Below are 11053 nucleotides of genomic sequence, written 5' to 3'. Positions count from 1 at the left end.
TCCTGAATAAAATCTGTTCTTAACACTTTAACTACTATACAGCTCTGGTTTTCTTTAACAGCAGAAGCCAAAAGATGGAAACAACCCAAATGTCCACCAATGGATGACTACCATACGGTGGAATATCATTCAGCCTTAAAAAGAAATGAAATTCTGATACATGCCAAATGAAAGAAGACACACACACACACACACACACACACCCCAAATACTGTATGATTCCACTTACATGAGGCACCTGGAGTAGTCAAATTCATAGAGACAGAAAGTAGAATAGTGGTTACCAGGGGCTGATGGAAACAGGAAATTAATGTTTAATGAGCATGGAACAAGATGAAAAGAGTTCTGGAGATGGACGGTGGTGATGGTTGTACAACAATTTGAATGCACTGGATACCACTGAACTGTGCACTTTAAAAAGATTATAATGGTAAATATTATGTATATTTTATAAATAAATAAAAAATACAGCCCATTGTAATAGAAATTGAGCAATACCCTGGGGGGCATCAAGTGCCAGCCCCTAGAGAGATTAGAGCACTCAGAGCCCAGGCGGCTTCAGGACACAAAGGACAAAGCTTTAGAGTAATTCAAGGCTTCACTATTTATCTCTGTTAACCCAGCCCACACTCAAGTATAAGGATTACGCATGCACGTGCATGAATACTAGGAAGCGTGGCTCATTGGAGCCATCTTTTTTTCCACAATTTATATACATATTTTCCCTTTACTTCTTTTCATTCACTTGGATACTTAATCTACCCATATGTTCTAACTTAGTTATCTCAATTACAGACTTAAGGAATGGGTCTCTATCAAGAGTCACTGTCAAATCTCGCTTTATTTTGAAAATGGATGACCTAAGTAAGTGGTTCTTTCTCACATTCATGGCCCTTTAATATGTCTTCTTCCTAGGTTCTGTGTGCTGGACTAGTGGATATATATTGCTTCACCTCTACAGACATCATAAGCCAGAGGAGAAGAGGGTGGGGGACTGGACGAAATAGGTGAAGGGGATTAAGAGGTACAAACTTGTAGCTATAAAATAAATAAGCCACCTGGATGTAATGTACACATAGGGAATATAGTCAATAATATTGTTATAAGTTTGTATGGTGACTGATGGTAACTGGACTTATTATGGTGATCACTTCATAATGTATAAACTATTGAATCACTATGTTGTACACCTGAAACTAATATAACATTATATGTTAATTATAACTCAATTAAAAAAAAACCACAGGTTTGCTTTTTGAAAAATAACCTAGACTGAAAGAAACAATCATATCAAGTCCGTAGAAAGAGATGAAACACAGAATCAAAATGATGATCTTTTTATAGTTGCTCTCATCTCAGGGCTCATTTTTGAATAGGTTCTTAACAATTTATATTTTTTATTAGAGTCCACAGTCTGCTAAATAAAAGCAGTAATAAGATATTTCATAAAGTATCATACAATTTAAATCTTATGAACTTAATTTCATAAAAAAATTACGTGCATATTCATACTGGCTACCTTAAAAATGCTATGTTTCATCTATGGTCTAAAATAATGTATAAGAGATTTAGTTCCACCACTAAAAACAATCCCGTCACTAGATTTTTTACATGTTTTACAACAAAATGTTTGTGCTCTTAATCAAAAAGATCCACAGACTAATTCAGCATGTAAAAAATAATTTTACAAAAACAGCAAGAAAACCTTTCAAACTCACTTTTATTTTCCTTTTTCTTCCTCACAGAACTTCTCCATACATCACATGTCTTGCAGCTATAAAGTCACTTGATGTTGGTCAGGTACCATTTTATGCCTAAACTTTGCTGGCATGAAAATAGGACACTTAACCAGTGTTAAATCTATAAAATATTTATATAGGGCAGCACACTAAGGTTTATACACTTGGCAATTAAACCACATAAAAATAGGACAAGACCCCCATTCCACATGTTTCGAATCAAGTGTTTGCAGTCCCTATCTGGTGACTGTCCACTGATCCAAAAGGCAGCGGAGGCAACAGGCAGTTACTTCAAAGGACATTGAACACTATGATCTAGAAGCACATTATGATGTTACCCCAGTGTCATGTACCACCCTACCTTTGTCCAGGGTGGTCTCATAATTCTAGAATGGCAGGTCCAGCTGATACAAAATAAAGACAGACTACATAACATTTAGTCTGTGGAGATATCCTAACTCATCACTATGCACACACTGTGATTTTGAACACAACTCGTCCTAAAAACTTGTCAAGAACATCCTGGTGTTTTCGGTTGGGTAATCCATCTACCTTTCACTTGACTGTTACTTCCTTTATGGTACTGCAGGGTCAAAGGTGACCTAGATGGCAACTAATGGCTGTAGATACCTCACATGCAGTTTTTTCTCAGAATATGGAAAATGTTTTATTCCTATAATTCCATTGGGAGGATAAGTTGATAGAGTAGCTGTGTTTTCATCCTTCGAAATACATTCCATAGTTGGTTCTTCTTAAGGCTTTAATTCAATTACTCTGTTTGTTTTCACATGAATACAAGGCTTTCCTCTGGTATAACCAAACTCAGGATCATCCACACCACCACATGCTTGAAGTAAGACAGTAAAAAACTGACATGCAACATAAATTGGACTTCTCTGTTCAAAAGGCACTTCATCAGGACAGACTGTGAGATTCTTCTGTTCTTCTAAGTCATATGGCTTTAGGTCTTCAATGTACCCTTTATAGGATTCTGGATCAGACAGATTGAATGAATATTCCACCGCAGTCACTGATTTTGGAAAAACCATAAGTCCTGGACTATCTGGTCACGATATTTTGGAACCTCATTGTTCAGATTCTGAAACATAGCCCACATTGTGAATGAGAAGAGTGCAGCCAGGAACCCATAAAAGCCTGGGTAAAAGAGCAAGATCAAACCTTTGTTTAAGGGTCTTTTCACTGTTCAAATACAAGTTCGTTTTCGTGTATGATGTGCTTGTGTGATTAACCCACTGCTGTACATTCAGTGTACAGTACACACTCAATACTCCCACTCTTTCCGACTGGTTGGGGTGGCAGCGTGCGTCACAAGACAGCTGCAGGGGTGGAAATTTCCTCTTCCTGGGAGTGGAACAGGGTCTGGCTTCGCTGAACCGCTCAGCACCTCCGCCAGAGTCTCTCCGTACAAAGGCGCGCTGCGTACAAATAAGGCCCCCGGGGGCGCTCGGGCCGCAGGCTCCGGGCTCCAGGAAGGGGTCCCCGGCTTCCCGGCGCCGCTCAGGAAGGGAGGCTCCGGCTCATTGGAGCCGCCTTAGAGGCTGCTTACCACAGCATCATTTGTCCATCTCTCTATACTGGTTGCTGAGAATGCTTTCATATATCATGAGAATTAGCCCTAATTTGCAAATATTTACTGTAACCATTTCAGACAAGCTTTGCTGGGATGTTATTGTTTTTGTTATTTGCCATAGGGCGTTTTAAATTTTTCAGTAATAGAATCATTTACAAGTAATACAGCTCACTATAAAAAATGATCGAAAAGTAATATCCTGGCCACCATTGACTGCACAGGGAGATTAGAGCGTTCAGAGCTCTGGTAGTTTCGGGACACAGTGAGAAAGCTTTATGGTAATTCCAGGTTTCACTACTGAGCAGGCATTTACAAGACAGTGTCCCTGATTTACTTCACCTCTCCTAACTTCCCATAGCCTGGTCTGAATTAGGGATTTAATAAGAAGTAACCTGAATAGCTCTTAAGATCAAGGGAGATTTGGGGAGCCTGGTGCTTAATCCCTCACCCACAGGGCTCCCCAGGGCGGGAGACACGATGAAATCACAATGTCACATGAACAGTTCTGTGGACCAGTGACTGGTGCCCTCACACTTTAGGAGAGTGACATAGTGTCAGCCACTGTCTGAGTCAATGGCACACTGCACTCTGTATCCCCTTTGCTTTGACCCCAGGCCATGTACCTCCACCAGCCCTCTCAGCTCACAGTGATTCTCTAGGTGCTCGTAAAAGGTAAATGTCATTTTTGTTTGTTATTCACGTCAGTAGTTCTCCAGCTGTGGTCCCTGAACCAGCAGCATCAGCATCACCTGGGAACCTGTTAGAAGTGCACATTCTTGGGCCTCACCCAGATGGGGCCCAGCAATTAGTGTTTACACGTCATACAGATGACACAAGGTAGTTTGAGAACCACTGCTCTAATCTAGAAATGACTGATAGAGTTTTATATGTTATCACCTCTCCGAGCCTCAGTCTTCTCAGTGGATGTGACAAAATCCCTCACTTTACCACAGTGGTGTGAGGAATAAATGGGAAATCCTTTGCAAATGGTATCTGTTGACACTTCTGTGTTGTCAGACGAATTACCTCCTGGAGCTAGGAAAAGAATGGAAAATCCCTATACTATTTCCTTTTTTAAAAAAAAAAGTGCTATAACTGATCTAAAAAAAAAATAAAGTCTTTTAAAAATGTACTTTCTTTTCCTCCTTACTTTACCTTCCAGGAGACTATAATACAAAATATAGTGAGAAAATCTATTTTTAAATGTCTGGCACACAATAAGACTTCAACAAATGTTAGTCCTGGCCTACCCTGATTTCCCTCTCACATAAAAGAGATGAGTTTGATGTAAACTACATAGAATACAGCTATCATAGACAGCATCTGGAAATGTAAGCAATAAGTAAAATACACATATATTTGCGTAATGTATGAAGCTTTGGTGCCATGTCTTCATTGCATGAAGGAGGAGTCCTGACGGAAGAAAATACTCCCACCATGTCCTTTTTTTAAGATTTATTTATTTATTTATTTAATTTTTGGCTGCGTTGGGGCTCCGTTGCTGTACGTGGGCTTTCTTTAGTAGCGGTGAGCAGGGGCTACTCTTCATTGCGGTGGCTTCTCTTGTTGCAGGCTTCTGTAGTTGTGGCATGTGGGCTCAGTAGTTGTGGCTCGTGGGCTCTAGAGCACAGGCTCAGTAATTGTGGCACATGGGCTTAGTTGCTCCACGGCATGTGGGATCTTCCCGGACCAGGGATCGAACCCATGTCCCCTGCATTAGCAGGCAGATTCTTAACCACTGCACCATCAGGGAAGTCCCATCCACCATTTCCTTTTATTCCAGGTGGTTACTGGACCCTATTAGTTTAGCTTAAGTTTGACATTGGAGAGGAATCATTTCTGCCTGATCAGTGTGGCTAGAGGTTTTGCCTGAGCCTCAGGCCTAATGCAAACATTACCAACTTGCCTAGAACACTGTCTGTAACATACCAGCCACTCAGTACATGGGAATGAACGAATGAATGATAGTGACTCCTGGGCTCAGTCTCCGGATGATCACCCATCTCCTCATGTAGAGGGCTGCAATCATGACCTCTGATAAATGGAAAGAAGCAGGTTTTGAGAACCTCTGTGTATCAGGTTTTGTTCTAGGTGTTCGAGATACATTAGTGAACAAAACAAAGTGTTCGCCCTCCATGCAGCTTACATTCTAAATTCTTAGAATATAGAGGAAGAATCAGACAATATACACTGTAATGTCAGGTAATGATAAGTGCTATGAATGTGCATGTGAATGTGAGGCTTAGCAATAGAATTATTATTCTGCCAGCAGCTTAGAGAAATGGCTGATGCCAATTCTGAGGCATATAATGTACAAGATAAGTCTAGAATATCTTGTCATATCATTTAGCAAAGAAGCGGTCAAAGATTACTAGGGTAAAAAAATAAAGGAATGCTGAGGTCATGTCCAAAGGACACAGGAGATAACCTGAAGAGTCTTCCACTGGCCTAAGATAGAACTTGAGCATAAAAAAAGGCTATAACAAAAAAAAAAGACTATAACAGATTGAAACACATTGAACATGTTTTTTAAACTGTCAAGACAGTTCTCAGAAAAAGATATATAAATGACTCTGAAATATATGAAATAATATTCAACCTTACTCATAAGAGAAGTATAAATTAAAACTAAAATAAGATATAATTTCTCACTTATCAGATTGGCAAAAAGTAAAAGGTTTGACCACATAGTCTTTGGTGAGGCTCTGAACAGACATTCTCATGCTTTGATGGTGGGAATGTAAAATAGTACCACCCCAATGGAGGGGAAGTTGTCGAATCTTGCAAAATTACATAAAGCTTTTTCCCTTTGACCCTGTAATCCCACTTCTAGGAATGTATCCCAAGGATACACTGGCAAAAATACAGTAAAGCATATGCAGTAGATTATTCACTGCAGTTTTATATGTAATAGCAGAAGGTTAAAAAAAACAAATGTCCATCAATAAAAGACTGTTTGAATCAATTGCAATACATCCACATGAAGGAGTATTATGTAGCTGTAAAAAGAATGAGGAATATATACTCTGTATACTACTTTGGAATGATCTCCTGGTATATTGTTAAGGTGAAAAAGACAAGATGGAGAAAAGCATGTATAGTATGCTACCGTTTACCTAAAAAGGGAGAGAGAGGGATGAGTACATAGATGATAGTGATAGAGGATGATGATAGACAGATAGATAGAGAGATAGATTCCTGATATTAAATCAAAATAATGGGCAGACATCTGATCCACTCCCATCTTGGGCCCCAGGAGTTCAGGCTATGGGATTGGCAGCAGCAAAGTAGCCCAGCTTTGTGAAGACTCCTAGGCACCCAGGCACGCATCTTCCTCACTGAAGCCACCACCAAGATTTCTAAGAAGAAGGTCAATTCAGCTAAAGAGGCAGTAAAGAAAGACCCCAAGAGGAGATTCACAGGTTGTAGCCAAACCTGTTCCTTCCAAAGTTGAGACTAAGCCAAAAATAAAAGGCAACAAGAAAGAATAAACCTTCAGGAAAAATGTGCAAACAAGAGGGAAAGGAGGAGCAAAAGGGAAATCCACTGGGACTGGGGTGACTAACCAAGACACTAAAGGCTGCAAAAAAGAAGAAACAAAAAAGGAGAGCATGGCCTCTGATGCAGCAGGACGGAAAGAAGTCAAGTCTGACTGGCATACTTAAACCAAGTCTTACTGGTGGTCCCAGTGCCTCCCTTCTTCCAAAAATATGGAGGAATGTTTTTTATCAGCTATTTAGAAAATGCAAATTTTTTAGTAGTTCCAGAAACATATTTTTAAGAAGGAAGAAATTCCACCTCATTTAAAAAACATATTTAGATAAGTGTAAATGCTTTCTTTAGGAGGTGAAATCATGTGCTGGCTGTTTATTTTTCTGTAAAGCCATAAATCAGTCAGATATTGAATGAAAGGAAGCTTTGACTGCCTTGTGTGTCAACTTAGCATTCCATAGACTGCAGACGAGGGTAGTGTTTATATCCTGTTATACAAAGCATAACTAAATGGTAATTTAGAGCCACAATCATGCACTTAACATATCATAAATATTTAAAATTATTTATTCATATTGTTTTATTAATTATCATATCAGAAAGCAAGAAAGCTATCTTTCTTGCAAAGACGATTGGGGTAGTGTCAAAAGCACTCAGGAACCAACTTGAAAAGAGCTACAATGCCAATTTGAATATGATTAAGAATAATAACTGCAATGAACTCATGAATTGAAACACATCAAAAATGTTAAAAACCCATGAGTAATAATGATTCTGAAAAATATATTCATTATTATATTCAGACCAATATATTGGTCACCTTTGGAGGATAGTGCTAAGGGAATCCAAGCTGCCCCTCAGAGTGATGAAATAGCTTTTGAGAGGACTTTTTCCTTTATAGACATATTGCAACTAGTAAATGAAGGAAGAATTATAGAATTGGAATATCACCATCTTATAAACCCCCAATGAAATAATGAATCTAGGTAATGATTATCAATGACCACTAATATCACAAAGAAGAGATTCAGCCAGATATTCTGTACCTCTTGATGGAAATACACACAACTTTTATGAAATATTCCCACCCAAAAAAATCAATCTTGAATCAGATCAAGGCTCTAGATCTACCAGTTTACAGGAAGTATAAGGAACAAAAGAATATGTTAATCAACACTTCAGAGATGTGATCAGCAAAATCCAAAATGTGAGAAACTTTACAGGATAAACAACCTGTTTTCTTCAACAAATAAATTGAAATAATAATTTTAAAATAAAAACAGAGACAGGGAACCAATGAATTGAGAGACTTAAGAGACATCCACAAAATACAATGTATGGACTTATTTGAATCCCGTTTCAAAGAAACTGTAAAAGGAAAATTAGGTATTCAGGAAAATTAGAACACTAAATGGAAATATAATGTTAAGAAATATTGTTAATTGTTTTATGAATAATAGTGATTTCTTTAAAGTCCATCCTGTTTGGATGGATTAAATACAATTGACTATAAATTGATAATTATTGAAGTTAGTTGGTGAGAATATGTTAATCTATTACTATCCACTTTTAGGTATATATGTTTGAAAAAATCCATATTAAAAATATAAGAAGCATACATCTACAGTGTCTCTACTATAAATTCATGTCCCTACTAAGAGTTGAACTCATCATGAACATAAATGCACCATTGGTCTAGTTTGGTAGAAATGGTTCAGAAAAAGCAATAATGAGGTCAGAAAAAGAAGTATAATTAAATGAATTATGAAGGTCAAACACAGTAAGTCAAAAAAACATAAGCTAAACCCTTTAGTCATCCATAGGTACTCAAGATATTAAGAAGATAAAAGTAATACTAGAGCTTTTCAGATATTCTTGGAATTGTATTTGATTGGAGTCTTACCAGATGCATCTGGTAAGAGAATGATGATAGTGAGTTAGTTCTTCTAAAAAACCAAACTTTGATCATCTGCAGCCTCCTCTTCTGCCTTTCTTCTCTGTCTCAGTAAAAGCTGCCATCTCCTCATCCAACCAGTTGTTCAAGCCAAAAACCTAGGAATCATTGACACGTTCCTCTCCCTCATTCTCCGCATCCAATTCTTTACCAAGAGCTGTTAATTTGCAAATAATTCTAAAATACTTCTATTTCTCTCCATCTCTACCTCTACCATCCTAGCAAATGTCACCATAATTTCTCACCCAAACAACTGCAATAGCCTCTCAACTCTTTCAGTCATCCCTCCACTCTTGCCCCCTCCAATCAGTTCTCAGAAGTGCAGCTAGAATGTTTTCAAAATGTAAATCCTGTCAGGCTCATTTCCCTGCCTAAATCCCTGCTGTGTCTTCCCCTGGGTCTTGAGATAAATATCAGAATCCTAAACATAGTATATAAGGCCCTGCATAATCTGGTCCCTGTTACCTCTCCAGCTTCATCTTCCGCCATTTTGCCTCCTACTCTCTGCAGTCCAGTCACACTGACCTTATGTTCTTCAACTGCATCACACTCCCTCGGTGTCAAGGTCTTCATGTATATGGTTACCTCTGCCTGGAACTCTTCCTCACACCCTACTTTTCTTGACCCCATTCTTCTGGATAACTCCTATTTATCTTTCAGATACCAACTTAATATCTCTTTCTAGAAGTCCTCTGACCCTAACTCCTCCACTGCCAGATAAGGTAAAGTGTTGACAGAGTACTTCTCCCATCATAGCCCTTATCACACTGTATTACAATTATTTGTTTAATATACTTCTCTCCCAGTAGACTCTAAGCTCTATAAGAGAAATAATCAGGTATGACTTGTTCACTATTTTATTTCCAGCATTTAGATCATTGCATGGCACAATTTACTCAAAAAATAGTTGTTAAATCAAAGACAAATAAGTCCCTTGTTGTTTTGAGGATTTCCCTGTTCTGAAGGTGACACAACTGTTTTATTAATGTTTATTAATGAATACTGGTTTAAAAAACATCAGAAGAGTCTAAATGTTACAATATTTTCATGTCCTGATGTTCCGCCTATCCACAGACGGTGAGACATTCTATCAATAAGGCCTGTGCCTAAGAATGAGTTTATACATTATGAGTGCCTGCTGTTTAAGGTCAATTCTCCACCTGTACTCTGCATCCATTCCTGTCCAGTATCTTCAGATACTTTGCTTACATCCTTATCTCTCTTTATAGATCATTCTAATAGATCATAGTAGCATCTAAGCCTGCTCTAGTATCACTCATCTTTGAAAAGCCCTCACTTGATCCATATTCCTCTCCACCTACCACTCAAGTTCTCAACAGCTCTTGAGAGTAAAATTTTTCTAAAGAATTATCTATTCTCATTGACTCCTCTTCTTAATCTCCCATTCACTCTTCAGTGTACTCTGAAATGGCTTCTCTATCTGAAATGAAATCTCTATCACACCACTGAAACTACTCTTGTCAAGGGCACTGAAGACCTCCATGTGCCAAATTCAGTGGACACATCTCTCTTGTCTTCTTGTTTGATGCCTTAACAGTTGAATTCCTTTTTTGAAACAGTTTCCTCTCTTGAATCCTGGGGTACCACTGTCTACTAATTTTCTTCTTACTCCACTAATCACTCCTTCTCAGTTTCCTTTGCTGGATTTTTCCATATGCTGGGGTTCCTCAGGGATCTTTTCTTGACCCTCTTCTCATTTCCCACTCTATACCCTTTCCTTAAGAGGCATTCTCATGATTACAATTACAGCCTATGTACTGGTGACTCCCAAAACTATAACTCCAGCCCAATCCTCTCTGCTGAGCTTCAAATTCATATACCTGACTGCCTACTGGACATCTCCACTTGATGTTCTTTGAGTACTTCAAATTTGAACATGTCTGACAGCAGAGTCATCATCTTCATTTTAAATGTGCTCCTCTTCCAGTGTTACCTATCTCATGGGCACTACCATCCAATCACTTGCAGAAGCTAGAAAACCAGAGTAATTCTTGATTTATTCTTCCCCTCTATCCCTAATCAGCCATGAAATTCTACTATTTCTACAGCATTAATATATTTTGACTCTTTCCAAGTATCTTTTCCCCATCCCCAGAACCAGAAGCCCTATGAATTAAAAATATTGTGGTACTCTCATTTCTGCTCTAATTCAATAGTACTAAACTCACATGTATGTTAAAATTAAAATAGCTTCTGACAAAGACTCCCTCCTTGACCAAACTTTAATTAGGCTTCTCTGAGCCCTCTTCTTGACTA

At 38.3% G+C, this 11053-nt stretch overlaps 1 pseudogene; it reads right to left on the bottom strand.

The window, feature by feature from the left end:
* Positions 1-2204: 2204 nt before the first annotated feature.
* On the bottom strand, positions 2205-10693 carry LOC132357131 (sodium/potassium-transporting ATPase subunit beta-3-like; annotated as a pseudogene).
* Positions 10694-11053: the final 360 nt, after the last annotated feature.

This window comes from Balaenoptera ricei, chromosome X (assembly GCF_028023285.1).
Source record: "Balaenoptera ricei isolate mBalRic1 chromosome X, mBalRic1.hap2, whole genome shotgun sequence".
Taxonomy (NCBI): Eukaryota; Metazoa; Chordata; class Mammalia; order Artiodactyla; family Balaenopteridae; genus Balaenoptera; species Balaenoptera ricei.
This window is presented reverse-complemented; position numbering and strand designations above follow the sequence as displayed.